We start from the raw sequence: 14,834 nt of genomic DNA on the forward strand, positions 1-14,834 counted from the left end.
CAAAATGGAAAGCTGAGATGAGGGATAAAAAAGCTTTGCAAGTATCAATGCCTTCTCTGAGGATTGAACTCAGGATCTTTAGATTATGAGACTGACGCGCTGCCTACTGCGCTAAGAAGGCACTGGCCGTGCAAACTGCTGGGCAGCATGACCAAGTAGGTGCGCTTGCGAGGCATCTAGAGCCATAATGCAAAGTGCGTAAAAAAGATTAAGCCAGGTAGGAGTCGAACCTACAATCTTCTGATCCGTAGTGAGACGCGTTATCCATTGCGCCACTGGCACAGCCTCTCCAGAGCAGCGGGCAACTCACAGTCCCACAACACTGCGGCATCAGCAGGTACACCAGGCCGCGAGCGTCAAAAGGCGCACGGCGGACAATCACCAAAGCGAGACACCTTTGCCGCTTCCCTTCGATTTTCAGGTGGTAGAGCGGAGGACTGCAGTGGAAAAAAAGCAAAGCAAAGTCGTCGTTAGGTCGCTGGTTCGACTCCGGCTTGAAGGAGCGGGCGTTCTTGTGCAGTAAGTGAGCGGTAAGGAGCTTTTAGCTCAAGGCAGTGCTCTTAACTTGACGCTAGTTTACATGTTGCTGCTAAGGCACAGGACACCTCCATTGCTTGAGCAGTTGCATCTGCACACCAGCAGGGAGTGCCTTTGAGCAGCAACGCACCAAAACACCCAGCACTCTCTTTCAGGCAAAACCTCAGGCAAAAGAAGTCGTCTATCAGTCAGACAGGGCTCTCGGCTGCTCCCTCAGGTTCGTGGCGGCTGCTACTTTCCGGTCACCTCGCTTCCCTTCTGCCGGCTCGGGCTCTTTCTCGGCTTCTTTCCCCATTTCTCTGACTTCCCGCCCTGCCGTTGCTCGGTAACGCCGATTGGAGCAAAGCGTTGAAAGAGATCAGGGAGCGGGCTAACCCGAAGCAGGAGATCCCTGCTGGTGGCGCAGCAACTCAGAGGCGAGTGCTAAGGAGCTACTGAGAAGCAAACTTGGTGCAACTGCAAGAAGTAGCTGGGGAATTAGCTCAAATGGTAGAGCGCTCGCTTCGCATGTGAGAGGTAGCGGGATCGATGCCCGCATTCTCCACTCCTCTTTTGGCTCGGGGCAATGGCTCAAACACAACAGTGGTGTCAGCTGTCGGTGAACCCGTGTACTTCCGAAGGTTCTCCACACGCTGAGGTGCAGAGGGGCCAAGGGACATCAAATCCTTTGGTGTGCCGTAGCAGCAAGTCTTGTCGATAGTCTTGTGCAGCAAAAATGGAAAGCTGAGATGAGGGATAAAAATGCTTTGCAAGTATCAATGCCTTCTCTGAGGATCGAACTCAGGACCTTCAGATTATGAGACTGACGCGCTGCCTACTGCGCTAAGAAGGCACTTGCCATGCAAACTGCTGGGCAGCATGACCAAGTAGGTGCGCTTGCGAGGCATCTAGCGCCATAATGCAAAGTGCGTAAAAAAGTTCGAGCCAGGTAGGAGTCGAACCTACAATCTTCTGATCCGTAGTCAGACGCGTTATCCATTGCGCCACAGGCCCAGCCTGTACAGAGCAGCTGGCAACTCACAGTCCCACAACACTGCGGCATCAGCAGGTACACCAGGCCGCGAGCGTCAAAAGGCGCACGGCGGACAATCACCAAAGCGAGACACCTTTGCCACTTCCCTTCGATTTTCAGGTGGTAGAGCGGAGGACTGCAGTGGAAAAAAAGCAAAGCAAAGTCGTCGTTAGGTCGCTGGTTCGACTCCGGCTTGAAGGAGCGGGCGTTCTTGTGCAGTAAGTGAGCGGTAAGGAGCTTTCAGCTCAAGGCAGTGCTCTTAACTTGACGCTAGTTTACATGTTGCTGCTGAGGCACAGGACACCTCCATTGCTTGAGCAGTTGCATCTGCACACCAGCAGGGAGTGCCTTTGAGCAGCAATGCACCAAAACACCCACCACTCTCTTTCAGGCAAAACCTCAGGCAAAAGAATTCATCTATCAGTCAGACAGGGCTCTCGGCTGCTCCCTCACGCTCGTGGCGGCTGCTACTTTCCGGTCACCTCGCTTCCCTTCCGTCGGCTCGGGCTCTTTCTCGGCTTCTTTCCCCATTTCTCTGACTTCCCGCCCTGCCGTTGCTCGGTAACGCCGATTGGAGCAAAGCGTTGAAAGAGATCAGGGAGCGGGCTAACCCAAAGCAGGAGATCCCTGCTGGTGGCGCAGCAACTCAGAGGCGAGTGCTAAGGAGCTACTGAGAAGCAAACTTGGTGCAATTGTAAGACGCAGCTGGGGAATTAGCTCAAATGGTAGAGCGCTCGCTTTGCATGTGAGAGGTAGCGGGATCGATGCCTGCATTCTCCACTCCTCTTTTGGCTCGGGGCAATGGCTCAAACGCAACAGTGGTGTCAGCTGTCGGTGAACCTGTGTACTTCCGAAGGGTCTCCACACGCTGAGGGACAGAGGGGCCAAGGGACATCAAATCCTTTGGTGTGCCGTAGCAGCAAGTCTTGTGCAGCCAAAATGGAAAGCTGAGATGAGGGATAAAAAAGCTTTGCAAGTATCAATGCCTTCTCTGAGGATTGAACTCAGGATCTTTAGATTATGAGACTGACGCGCTGCCTACTGCGCTAAGAAGGCACTGGCCGTGCAAACTGCTGGGCAGCATGACCAAGTAGGTGCGCTTGCGAGGCATCTAGAGCCATAATGCAAAGTGCGTAAAAAAGATTAAGCCAGGTAGGAGTCGAACCTACAATCTTCTGATCCGTAGTGAGACGCGTTATCCATTGCGCCACTGGCACAGCCTCTCCAGAGCAGCGGGCAACTCACAGTCCCACAACACTGCGGCATCAGCAGGTACACCAGGCCGGGAGCGTCAAAAGGCGCACGGCGGACAATCACCAAAGCGAGACACCTTTGCCACTTCCCTTCGATTTTCAGGTGGTAGAGCGGAGGACTGCAGTGGAAAAAAAGCAAAGCAAAGTCGTCGTTAGGTCGCTGGTTCGACTCCGGCTTGAAGGAGCGGGCGTTCTTGTGCAGTAAGTGAGCGGTAAGGAGCTTTCAGCTCAAGGCAGTGCTCTTAACTTGACGCTAGTTTACATGTTGCTGCTGAGGCACAGGACACCTCCATTGCTTGAGCAGTTGCATCTGCACACCAGCAGGGAGTGCCTTTGAGCAGCAATGCACCAAAACACCCACCACTCTCTTTCAGGCAAAACCTCAGGCAAAAGAATTCATCTATCAGTCAGACAGGGCTCTCGGCTGCTCCCTCACGCTCGTGGCGGCTGCTACTTTCCGGTCACCTCGCTTCCCTTCCGTCGGCTCGGGCTCTTTCTCGGCTTCTTTCCCCATTTCTCTGACTTCCCGCCCTGCCGTTGCTCGGTAACGCCGATTGGAGCAAAGCGTTGAAAGAGATCAGGGAGCGGGCTAACCCAAAGCAGGAGATCCCTGCTGGTGGCGCAGCAACTCAGAGGCGAGTGCTAAGGAGCTACTGAGAAGCAAACTTGGTGCAATTGTAAGACGCAGCTGGGGAATTAGCTCAAATGGTAGAGCGCTCGCTTTGCATGTGAGAGGTAGCGGGATCGATGCCTGCATTCTCCACTCCTCTTTTGCCTCGGGGCAATGGCTCAAACGCAACAGTGGTGTCAGCTGTCGGTGAACCTGTGTACTTCCGAAGGGTCTCCACACGCTGAGGGACAGAGGGGCCAAGGGACATCAAATCCTTTGGTGTGCCGTAGCAGCAAGTCTTGTGCAGCCAAAATGGAAAGCTGAGATGAGGGATAAAAAAGCTTTGCAAGTATCAATGCCTTCTCTGAGGATTGAACTCAGGATCTTTAGATTATGAGACTGACGCGCTGCCTACTGCGCTAAGAAGGCACTGGCCGTGCAAACTGCTGGGCAGCATGACCAAGTAGGTGCGCTTGCGAGGCATCTAGAGCCATAATGCAAAGTGCGTAAAAAAGATTAAGCCAGGTAGGAGTCGAACCTACAATCTTCTGATCCGTAGTGAGACGCGTTATCCATTGCGCCACTGGCACAGCCTCTCCAGAGCAGCGGGCAACTCACAGTCCCACAACACTGCGGCATCAGCAGGTACACCAGGCCGCGAGCGTCAAAAGGCGCACGGCGGACAATCACCAAAGCGAGACACCTTTGCCGCTTCCCTTCGATTTTCAGGTGGTAGAGCGGAGGACTGCAGTGGAAAAAAAGCAAAGCAAAGTCGTCGTTAGGTCGCTGGTTCGACTCCGGCTTGAAGGAGCGGGCGTTCTTGTGCAGTAAGTGAGCGGTAAGGAGCATTTTGCTCAAGGCAGTGCTCTTAACTTGACGCTAGTTTACATGTTGCTGCTAAGGCACAGGACACCTCCATTGCTTGAGCAGTTGCATCTGCACACCAGCAGGGAGTGCCTTTGAGCAGCAACGCACCAAAACACCCAGCACTCTCTTTCAGGCAAAACCTCAGGCAAAAGAAGTCGTCTATCAGTCAGACAGGGCTCTCGGCTGCTCCCTCAGGTTCGTGGCGGCTGCTACTTTCCGGTCACCTCGCTTCCCTTCTGCCGGCTCGGGCTCTTTCTCGGCTTCTTTCCCCATTTCTCTGACTTCCCGCCCTGCCGTTGCTCGGTAACGCCGATTGGAGCAAAGCGTTGAAAGAGATCAGGGAGCGGGCTAACCCGAAGCAGGAGATCCCTGCTGGTGGCGCAGCAACTCAGAGGCGAGTGCTAAGGAGCTACTGAGAAGCAAACTTGGTGCAACTGCAAGAAGTAGCTGGGGAATTAGCTCAAATGGTAGAGCGCTCGCTTCGCATGTGAGAGGTAGCGGGATCGATGCCCGCATTCTCCACTCCTCTTTTGGCTCGGGGCAATGGCTCAAACACAACAGTGGTGTCAGCTGTCGGTGAACCCGTGTACTTCCGAAGGTTCTCCACACGCTGAGGTGCAGAGGGGCCAAGGGACATCAAATCCTTTGGTGTGCCGTAGCAGCAAGTCTTGTCGATAGTCTTGTGCAGCAAAAATGGAAAGCTGAGATGAGGGATAAAAATGCTTTGCAAGTATCAATGCCTTCTCTGAGGATCGAACTCAGGACCTTCAGATTATGAGACTGACGCGCTGCCTACTGCGCTAAGAAGGCACTTGCCATGCAAACTGCTGGGCAGCATGACCAAGTAGGTGCGCTTGCGAGGCATCTAGCGCCATAATGCAAAGTGCGTAAAAAAGTTCGAGCCAGGTAGGAGTCGAACCTACAATCTTCTGATCCGTAGTCAGACGCGTTATCCATTGCGCCACAGGCCCAGCCTGTACAGAGCAGCTGGCAACTCACAGTCCCACAACACTGCGGCATCAGCAGGTACACCAGGCCGCGAGCGTCAAAAGGCGCACGGCGGACAATCACCAAAGCGAGACACCTTTGCCACTTCCCTTCGATTTTCAGGTGGTAGAGCGGAGGACTGCAGTGGAAAAAAAGCAAAGCAAAGTCGTCGTTAGGTCGCTGGTTCGACTCCGGCTTGAAGGAGCGGGCGTTCTTGTGCAGTAAGTGAGCGGTAAGGAGCTTTCAGCTCAAGGCAGTGCTCTTAACTTGACGCTAGTTTACATGTTGCTGCTGAGGCACAGGACACCTCCATTGCTTGAGCAGTTGCATCTGCACACCAGCAGGGAGTGCCTTTGAGCAGCAATGCACCAAAACACCCACCACTCTCTTTCAGGCAAAACCTCAGGCAAAAGAATTCATCTATCAGTCAGACAGGGCTCTCGGCTGCTCCCTCACGCTCGTGGCGGCTGCTACTTTCCGGTCACCTCGCTTCCCTTCCGTCGGCTCGGGCTCTTTCTCGGCTTCTTTCCCCATTTCTCTGACTTCCCGCCCTGCCGTTGCTCGGTAACGCCGATTGGAGCAAAGCGTTGAAAGAGATCAGGGAGCGGGCTAACCCAAAGCAGGAGATCCCTGCTGGTGGCGCAGCAACTCAGAGGCGAGTGCTAAGGAGCTACTGAGAAGCAAACTTGGTGCAATTGTAAGACGCAGCTGGGGAATTAGCTCAAATGGTAGAGCGCTCGCTTTGCATGTGAGAGGTAGCGGGATCGATGCCTGCATTCTCCACTCCTCTTTTGGCTCGGGGCAATGGCTCAAACGCAACAGTGGTGTCAGCTGTCGGTGAACCTGTGTACTTCCGAAGGGTCTCCACACGCTGAGGGACAGAGGGGCCAAGGGACATCAAATCCTTTGGTGTGCCGTAGCAGCAAGTCTTGTGCAGCCAAAATGGAAAGCTGAGATGAGGGATAAAAAAGCTTTGCAAGTATCAATGCCTTCTCTGAGGATTGAACTCAGGATCTTTAGATTATGAGACTGACGCGCTGCCTACTGCGCTAAGAAGGCACTGGCCGTGCAAACTGCTGGGCAGCATGACCAAGTAGGTGCGCTTGCGAGGCATCTAGAGCCATAATGCAAAGTGCGTAAAAAAGATTAAGCCAGGTAGGAGTCGAACCTACAATCTTCTGATCCGTAGTGAGACGCGTTATCCATTGCGCCACTGGCACAGCCTCTCCAGAGCAGCGGGCAACTCACAGTCCCACAACACTGCGGCATCAGCAGGTACACCAGGCCGGGAGCGTCAAAAGGCGCACGGCGGACAATCACCAAAGCGAGACACCTTTGCCACTTCCCTTCGATTTTCAGGTGGTAGAGCGGAGGACTGCAGTGGAAAAAAAGCAAAGCAAAGTCGTCGTTAGGTCGCTGGTTCGACTCCGGCTTGAAGGAGCGGGCGTTCTTGTGCAGTAAGTGAGCGGTAAGGAGCTTTCAGCTCAAGGCAGTGCTCTTAACTTGACGCTAGTTTACATGTTGCTGCTGAGGCACAGGACACCTCCATTGCTTGAGCAGTTGCATCTGCACACCAGCAGGGAGTGCCTTTGAGCAGCAATGCACCAAAACACCCACCACTCTCTTTCAGGCAAAACCTCAGGCAAAAGAATTCATCTATCAGTCAGACAGGGCTCTCGGCTGCTCCCTCACGCTCGTGGCGGCTGCTACTTTCCGGTCACCTCGCTTCCCTTCCGTCGGCTCGGGCTCTTTCTCGGCTTCTTTCCCCATTTCTCTGACTTCCCGCCCTGCCGTTGCTCGGTAACGCCGATTGGAGCAAAGCGTTGAAAGAGATCAGGGAGCGGGCTAACCCAAAGCAGGAGATCCCTGCTGGTGGCGCAGCAACTCAGAGGCGAGTGCTAAGGAGCTACTGAGAAGCAAACTTGGTGCAATTGTAAGACGCAGCTGGGGAATTAGCTCAAATGGTAGAGCGCTCGCTTTGCATGTGAGAGGTAGCGGGATCGATGCCTGCATTCTCCACTCCTCTTTTGCCTCGGGGCAATGGCTCAAACGCAACAGTGGTGTCAGCTGTCGGTGAACCTGTGTACTTCCGAAGGGTCTCCACACGCTGAGGGACAGAGGGGCCAAGGGACATCAAATCCTTTGGTGTGCCGTAGCAGCAAGTCTTGTGCAGCCAAAATGGAAAGCTGAGATGAGGGATAAAAAAGCTTTGCAAGTATCAATGCCTTCTCTGAGGATTGAACTCAGGATCTTTAGATTATGAGACTGACGCGCTGCCTACTGCGCTAAGAAGGCACTGGCCGTGCAAACTGCTGGGCAGCATGACCAAGTAGGTGCGCTTGCGAGGCATCTAGAGCCATAATGCAAAGTGCGTAAAAAAGATTAAGCCAGGTAGGAGTCGAACCTACAATCTTCTGATCCGTAGTGAGACGCGTTATCCATTGCGCCACTGGCACAGCCTCTCCAGAGCAGCGGGCAACTCACAGTCCCACAACACTGCGGCATCAGCAGGTACACCAGGCCGCGAGCGTCAAAAGGCGCACGGCGGACAATCACCAAAGCGAGACACCTTTGCCGCTTCCCTTCGATTTTCAGGTGGTAGAGCGGAGGACTGCAGTGGAAAAAAAGCAAAGCAAAGTCGTCGTTAGGTCGCTGGTTCGACTCCGGCTTGAAGGAGCGGGCGTTCTTGTGCAGTAAGTGAGCGGTAAGGAGCATTTTGCTCAAGGCAGTGCTCTTAACTTGACGCTAGTTTACATGTTGCTGCTAAGGCACAGGACACCTCCATTGCTTGAGCAGTTGCATCTGCACACCAGCAGGGAGTGCCTTTGAGCAGCAACGCACCAAAACACCCAGCACTCTCTTTCAGGCAAAACCTCAGGCAAAAGAAGTCGTCTATCAGTCAGACAGGGCTCTCGGCTGCTCCCTCAGGTTCGTGGCGGCTGCTACTTTCCGGTCACCTCGCTTCCCTTCTGCCGGCTCGGGCTCTTTCTCGGCTTCTTTCCCCATTTCTCTGACTTCCCGCCCTGCCGTTGCTCGGTAACGCCGATTGGAGCAAAGCGTTGAAAGAGATCAGGGAGCGGGCTAACCCGAAGCAGGAGATCCCTGCTGGTGGCGCAGCAACTCAGAGGCGAGTGCTAAGGAGCTACTGAGAAGCAAACTTGGTGCAACTGCAAGAAGTAGCTGGGGAATTAGCTCAAATGGTAGAGCGCTCGCTTCGCATGTGAGAGGTAGCGGGATCGATGCCCGCATTCTCCACTCCTCTTTTGGCTCGGGGCAATGGCTCAAACACAACAGTGGTGTCAGCTGTCGGTGAACCCGTGTACTTCCGAAGGTTCTCCACACGCTGAGGTACAGAGGGGCCAAGGGACAACAAATCCTTTGGTGTGCCGTAGCAGCAAGTCTTGTCGATAGTCTTGTGCAGCAAAAATGGAAAGCTGAGATGAGGGATAAAAATGCTTTGCAAGTATCAATGCCTTCTCTGAGGATCGAACTCAGGACCTTCAGATTATGAGACTGACGCGCTGCCTACTGCGCTAAGAAGGCACTTGCCATGCAAACTGCTGGGCAGCATGACCAAGTAGGTGCGCTTGCGAGGCATCTAGCGCCATAATGCAAAGTGCGTAAAAAAGTTCGAGCCAGGTAGGAGTCGAACCTACAATCTTCTGATCCGTAGTCAGACGCGTTATCCATTGCGCCACAGGCCCAGCCTGTACAGAGCAGCTGGCAACTCACAGTCCCACAACACTGCGGCATCAGCAGGTACACCAGGCCGGGAGCGTCAAAAGGCGCACGGCGGACAATCACCAAAGCGAGACACCTTTGCCACTTCCCTTCGATTTTCAGGTGGTAGAGCGGAGGACTGCAGTGGAAAAAAAGCAAAGCAAAGTCGTCGTTAGGTCGCTGGTTCGACTCCGGCTTGAAGGAGCGGGCGTTCTTGTGCAGTAAGTGAGCGGTAAGGAGCTTTCAGCTCAAGGCAGTGCTCTTAACTTGACGCTAGTTTACATGTTGCTGCTGAGGCACAGGACACCTCCATTGCTTGAGCAGTTGCATCTGCACACCAGCAGGGAGTGCCTTTGAGCAGCAATGCACCAAAACACCCACCACTCTCTTTCAGGCAAAACCTCAGGCAAAAGAATTCATCTATCAGTCAGACAGGGCTCTCGGCTGCTCCCTCACGCTCGTGGCGGCTGCTACTTTCCGGTCACCTCGCTTCCCTTCCGTCGGCTCGGGCTCTTTCTCGGCTTCTTTCCCCATTTCTCTGACTTCCCGCCCTGCCGTTGCTCGGTAACGCCGATTGGAGCAAAGCGTTGAAAGAGATCAGGGAGCGGGCTAACCCGAAGCAGGAGATCCCTGCTGGTGGCGCAGCAACTCAGAGGCGAGTGCTAAGGAGCTACTGAGAAGCAAACTTGGTGCAACTGCAAGAAGTAGCTGGGGAATTAGCTCAAATGGTAGAGCGCTCGCTTCGCATGTGAGAGGTAGCGGGATCGATGCCCGCATTCTCCACTCCTCTTTTGGCTCGGGGCAATGGCTCAAACACAACAGTGGTGTCAGCTGTCGGTGAACCCGTGTACTTCCGAAGTGTCTCCACACGCTGAGGTGCAGAGGGGGGCCAAGGGACATCAAATCCTTTGGTGTGCTTTAGCAGCAAGACTTGTCGATAGTCTTGTGCAGCAAGACTTGTCGATAGTCTTGTGCAGCCAAAATGGAAAGCTGAGATGAGGGATAAAAAAGCTTTGCAAGTATCAATGCCTTCTCTGAGGATTGAACTCAGGATCTTTAGATTATGAGACTGACGCGCTGCCTACTGCGCTAAGAAGGCACTGGCCGTGCAAACTGCTGGGCAGCATGACCAAGTAGGTGCGCTTGCGAGGCATCTAGAGCCATAATGCAAAGTGCGTAAAAAAGATTAAGCCAGGTAGGAGTCGAACCTACAATCTTCTGATCCGTAGTGAGACGCGTTATCCATTGCGCCACTGGCACAGCCTCTCCAGAGCAGCGGGCAACTCACAGTCCCACAACACTGCGGCATCAGCAGGTACACCAGGCCGCGAGCGTCAAAAGGCGCACGGCGGACAATCACCAAAGCGAGACACCTTTGCCGCTTCCCTTCGATTTTCAGGTGGTAGAGCGGAGGACTGCAGTGGAAAAAAAGCAAAGCAAAGTCGTCGTTAGGTCGCTGGTTCGACTCCGGCTTGAAGGAGCGGGCGTTCTTGTGCAGTAAGTGAGCGGTAAGGAGCTTTTAGCTCAAGGCAGTGCTCTTAACTTGACGCTAGTTTACATGTTGCTGCTAAGGCACAGGACACCTCCATTGCTTGAGCAGTTGCATCTGCACACCAGCAGGGAGTGCCTTTGAGCAGCAACGCACCAAAACACCCAGCACTCTCTTTCAGGCAAAACCTCAGGCAAAAGAAGTCGTCTATCAGTCAGACAGGGCTCTCGGCTGCTCCCTCAGGTTCGTGGCGGCTGCTACTTTCCGGTCACCTCGCTTCCCTTCTGCCGGCTCGGGCTCTTTCTCGGCTTCTTTCCCCATTTCTCTGACTTCCCGCCCTGCCGTTGCTCGGTAACGCCGATTGGAGCAAAGCGTTGAAAGAGATCAGGGAGCGGGCTAACCCGAAGCAGGAGATCCCTGCTGGTGGCGCAGCAACTCAGAGGCGAGTGCTAAGGAGCTACTGAGAAGCAAACTTGGTGCAACTGCAAGAAGTAGCTGGGGAATTAGCTCAAATGGTAGAGCGCTCGCTTCGCATGTGAGAGGTAGCGGGATCGATGCCCGCATTCTCCACTCCTCTTTTGGCTCGGGGCAATGGCTCAAACACAACAGTGGTGTCAGCTGTCGGTGAACCCGTGTACTTCCGAAGGTTCTCCACACGCTGAGGTGCAGAGGGGCCAAGGGACATCAAATCCTTTGGTGTGCCGTAGCAGCAAGTCTTGTCGATAGTCTTGTGCAGCAAAAATGGAAAGCTGAGATGAGGGATAAAAATGCTTTGCAAGTATCAATGCCTTCTCTGAGGATCGAACTCAGGACCTTCAGATTATGAGACTGACGCGCTGCCTACTGCGCTAAGAAGGCACTTGCCATGCAAACTGCTGGGCAGCATGACCAAGTAGGTGCGCTTGCGAGGCATCTAGCGCCATAATGCAAAGTGCGTAAAAAAGTTCGAGCCAGGTAGGAGTCGAACCTACAATCTTCTGATCCGTAGTCAGACGCGTTATCCATTGCGCCACAGGCCCAGCCTGTACAGAGCAGCTGGCAACTCACAGTCCCACAACACTGCGGCATCAGCAGGTACACCAGGCCGGGAGCGTCAAAAGGCGCACGGCGGACAATCACCAAAGCGAGACACCTTTGCCACTTCCCTTCGATTTTCAGGTGGTAGAGCGGAGGACTGCAGTGGAAAAAAAGCAAAGCAAAGTCGTCGTTAGGTCGCTGGTTCGACTCCGGCTTGAAGGAGCGGGCGTTCTTGTGCAGTAAGTGAGCGGTAAGGAGCTTTCAGCTCAAGGCAGTGCTCTTAACTTGACGCTAGTTTACATGTTGCTGCTGAGGCACAGGACACCTCCATTGCTTGAGCAGTTGCATCTGCACACCAGCAGGGAGTGCCTTTGAGCAGCAATGCACCAAAACACCCACCACTCTCTTTCAGGCAAAACCTCAGGCAAAAGAATTCATCTATCAGTCAGACAGGGCTCTCGGCTGCTCCCTCACGCTCGTGGCGGCTGCTACTTTCCGGTCACCTCGCTTCCCTTCCGTCGGCTCGGGCTCTTTCTCGGCTTCTTTCCCCATTTCTCTGACTTCCCGCCCTGCCGTTGCTCGGTAACGCCGATTGGAGCAAAGCGTTGAAAGAGATCAGGGAGCGGGCTAACCCAAAGCAGGAGATCCCTGCTGGTGGCGCAGCAACTCAGAGGCGAGTGCTAAGGAGCTACTGAGAAGCAAACTTGGTGCAATTGTAAGACGCAGCTGGGGAATTAGCTCAAATGGTAGAGCGCTCGCTTTGCATGTGAGAGGTAGCGGGATCGATGCCTGCATTCTCCACTCCTCTTTTGGCTCGGGGCAATGGCTCAAACGCAACAGTGGTGTCAGCTGTCGGTGAACCTGTGTACTTCCGAAGGGTCTCCACACGCTGAGGGACAGAGGGGCCAAGGGACATCAAATCCTTTGGTGTGCCGTAGCAGCAAGTCTTGTGCAGCCAAAATGGAAAGCTGAGATGAGGGATAAAAAAGCTTTGCAAGTATCAATGCCTTCTCTGAGGATTGAACTCAGGATCTTTAGATTATGAGACTGACGCGCTGCCTACTGCGCTAAGAAGGCACTGGCCGTGCAAACTGCTGGGCAGCATGACCAAGTAGGTGCGCTTGCGAGGCATCTAGAGCCATAATGCAAAGTGCGTAAAAAAGATTAAGCCAGGTAGGAGTCGAACCTACAATCTTCTGATCCGTAGTGAGACGCGTTATCCATTGCGCCACTGGCACAGCCTCTCCAGAGCAGCGGGCAACTCACAGTCCCACAACACTGCGGCATCAGCAGGTACACCAGGCCGCGAGCGTCAAAAGGCGCACGGCGGACAATCACCAAAGCGAGACACCTTTGCCGCTTCCCTTCGATTTTCAGGTGGTAGAGCGGAGGACTGCAGTGGAAAAAAAGCAAAGCAAAGTCGTCGTTAGGTCGCTGGTTCGACTCCGGCTTGAAGGAGCGGGCGTTCTTGTGCAGTAAGTGAGCGGTAAGGAGCATTTTGCTCAAGGCAGTGCTCTTAACTTGACGCTAGTTTACATGTTGCTGCTAAGGCACAGGACACCTCCATTGCTTGAGCAGTTGCATCTGCACACCAGCAGGGAGTGCCTTTGAGCAGCAACGCACCAAAACACCCAGCACTCTCTTTCAGGCAAAACCTCAGGCAAAAGAAGTCGTCTATCAGTCAGACAGGGCTCTCGGCTGCTCCCTCAGGTTCGTGGCGGCTGCTACTTTCCGGTCACCTCGCTTCCCTTCTGCCGGCTCGGGCTCTTTCTCGGCTTCTTTCCCCATTTCTCTGACTTCCCGCCCTGCCGTTGCTCGGTAACGCCGATTGGAGCAAAGCGTTGAAAGAGATCAGGGAGCGGGCTAACCCGAAGCAGGAGATCCCTGCTGGTGGCGCAGCAACTCAGAGGCGAGTGCTAAGGAGCTACTGAGAAGCAAACTTGGTGCAACTGCAAGAAGTAGCTGGGGAATTAGCTCAAATGGTAGAGCGCTCGCTTCGCATGTGAGAGGTAGCGGGATCGATGCCCGCATTCTCCACTCCTCTTTTGGCTCGGGGCAATGGCTCAAACACAACAGTGGTGTCAGCTGTCGGTGAACCCGTGTACTTCCGAAGGTTCTCCACACGCTGAGGTACAGAGGGGCCAAGGGACAACAAATCCTTTGGTGTGCCGTAGCAGCAAGTCTTGTCGATAGTCTTGTGCAGCAAAAATGGAAAGCTGAGATGAGGGATAAAAATGCTTTGCAAGTATCAATGCCTTCTCTGAGGATCGAACTCAGGACCTTCAGATTATGAGACTGACGCGCTGCCTACTGCGCTAAGAAGGCACTTGCCATGCAAACTGCTGGGCAGCATGACCAAGTAGGTGCGCTTGCGAGGCATCTAGCGCCATAATGCAAAGTGCGTAAAAAAGTTCGAGCCAGGTAGGAGTCGAACCTACAATCTTCTGATCCGTAGTCAGACGCGTTATCCATTGCGCCACAGGCCCAGCCTGTACAGAGCAGCTGGCAACTCACAGTCCCACAACACTGCGGCATCAGCAGGTACACCAGGCCGGGAGCGTCAAAAGGCGCACGGCGGACAATCACCAAAGCGAGACACCTTTGCCACTTCCCTTCGATTTTCAGGTGGTAGAGCGGAGGACTGCAGTGGAAAAAAAGCAAAGCAAAGTCGTCGTTAGGTCGCTGGTTCGACTCCGGCTTGAAGGAGCGGGCGTTCTTGTGCAGTAAGTGAGCGGTAAGGAGCTTTCAGCTCAAGGCAGTGCTCTTAACTTGACGCTAGTTTACATGTTGCTGCTGAGGCACAGGACACCTCCATTGCTTGAGCAGTTGCATCTGCACACCAGCAGGGAGTGCCTTTGAGCAGCAATGCACCAAAACACCCACCACTCTCTTTCAGGCAAAACCTCAGGCAAAAGAATTCATCTATCAGTCAGACAGGGCTCTCGGCTGCTCCCTCACGCTCGTGGCGGCTGCTACTTTCCGGTCACCTCGCTTCCCTTCCGTCGGCTCGGGCTCTTTCTCGGCTTCTTTCCCCATTTCTCTGACTTCCCGCCCTGCCGTTGCTCGGTAACGCCGATTGGAGCAAAGCGTTGAAAGAGATCAGGGAGCGGGCTAACCCGAAGCAGGAGATCCCTGCTGGTGGCGCAGCAACTCAGAGGCGAGTGCTAAGGAGCTACTGAGAAGCAAACTTGGTGCAACTGCAAGAAGTAGCTGGGGAATTAGCTCAAATGGTAGAGCGCTCGCTTCGCATGTGAGAGGTAGCGGGATCGATGCCCGCATTCTCCACTCCTCTTTTGGCTCGGGGCAATGGCTCAAACACAACAGTGGTGTCAGCTGTCGGTG

The 14,834-nt window shown here is 54.1% G+C and overlaps 10 non-coding genes across 10 annotated transcripts; all 10 read right to left on the reverse strand.

Moving 5' to 3' along the window:
* Positions 1 to 1,296: 1,296 nt before the first annotated feature.
* On the reverse strand, positions 1,297 to 1,369 carry trnam-cau (transfer RNA methionine (anticodon CAU)). Its single transcript has one exon. It is a non-coding gene; the product is annotated as a tRNA-Met (tRNA).
* An 88-nt stretch (positions 1,370 to 1,457) lies between these two features.
* trnar-acg (transfer RNA arginine (anticodon ACG)) lies at positions 1,458 to 1,530 on the reverse strand. Its single transcript has one exon. It is a non-coding gene; the product is annotated as a tRNA-Arg (tRNA).
* A 3,486-nt stretch (positions 1,531 to 5,016) lies between these two features.
* Positions 5,017 to 5,089, reverse strand: trnam-cau (transfer RNA methionine (anticodon CAU)). The gene has a single exon. It is a non-coding gene; the product is annotated as a tRNA-Met (tRNA).
* Positions 5,090 to 5,177: 88 nt separating this feature from the next.
* trnar-acg (transfer RNA arginine (anticodon ACG)) lies at positions 5,178 to 5,250 on the reverse strand. The gene has a single exon. It is a non-coding gene; the product is annotated as a tRNA-Arg (tRNA).
* A 3,486-nt stretch (positions 5,251 to 8,736) lies between these two features.
* Positions 8,737 to 8,809, reverse strand: trnam-cau (transfer RNA methionine (anticodon CAU)). The gene has a single exon. It is a non-coding gene; the product is annotated as a tRNA-Met (tRNA).
* Positions 8,810 to 8,897: 88 nt separating this feature from the next.
* trnar-acg (transfer RNA arginine (anticodon ACG)) lies at positions 8,898 to 8,970 on the reverse strand. The gene has a single exon. It is a non-coding gene; the product is annotated as a tRNA-Arg (tRNA).
* A 2,290-nt stretch (positions 8,971 to 11,260) lies between these two features.
* Positions 11,261 to 11,333, reverse strand: trnam-cau (transfer RNA methionine (anticodon CAU)). The gene has a single exon. It is a non-coding gene; the product is annotated as a tRNA-Met (tRNA).
* Positions 11,334 to 11,421: 88 nt separating this feature from the next.
* Positions 11,422 to 11,494, reverse strand: trnar-acg (transfer RNA arginine (anticodon ACG)). The gene has a single exon. It is a non-coding gene; the product is annotated as a tRNA-Arg (tRNA).
* A 2,250-nt stretch (positions 11,495 to 13,744) lies between these two features.
* On the reverse strand, positions 13,745 to 13,817 carry trnam-cau (transfer RNA methionine (anticodon CAU)). Its single transcript has one exon. It is a non-coding gene; the product is annotated as a tRNA-Met (tRNA).
* An 88-nt stretch (positions 13,818 to 13,905) lies between these two features.
* Positions 13,906 to 13,978, reverse strand: trnar-acg (transfer RNA arginine (anticodon ACG)). Its single transcript has one exon. It is a non-coding gene; the product is annotated as a tRNA-Arg (tRNA).
* Between the last annotated feature and the right edge of the window lie 856 nt (positions 13,979 to 14,834).

The sequence above is a fragment of the Somniosus microcephalus genome, unplaced genomic scaffold (genome assembly GCF_052327205.1).
Source record: "Somniosus microcephalus isolate GS21.2 unplaced genomic scaffold, FLI_Smic_1.0 scaffold134, whole genome shotgun sequence".
In the NCBI taxonomy this organism is placed as follows: domain Eukaryota; kingdom Metazoa; phylum Chordata; class Chondrichthyes; order Squaliformes; family Somniosidae; genus Somniosus; species Somniosus microcephalus.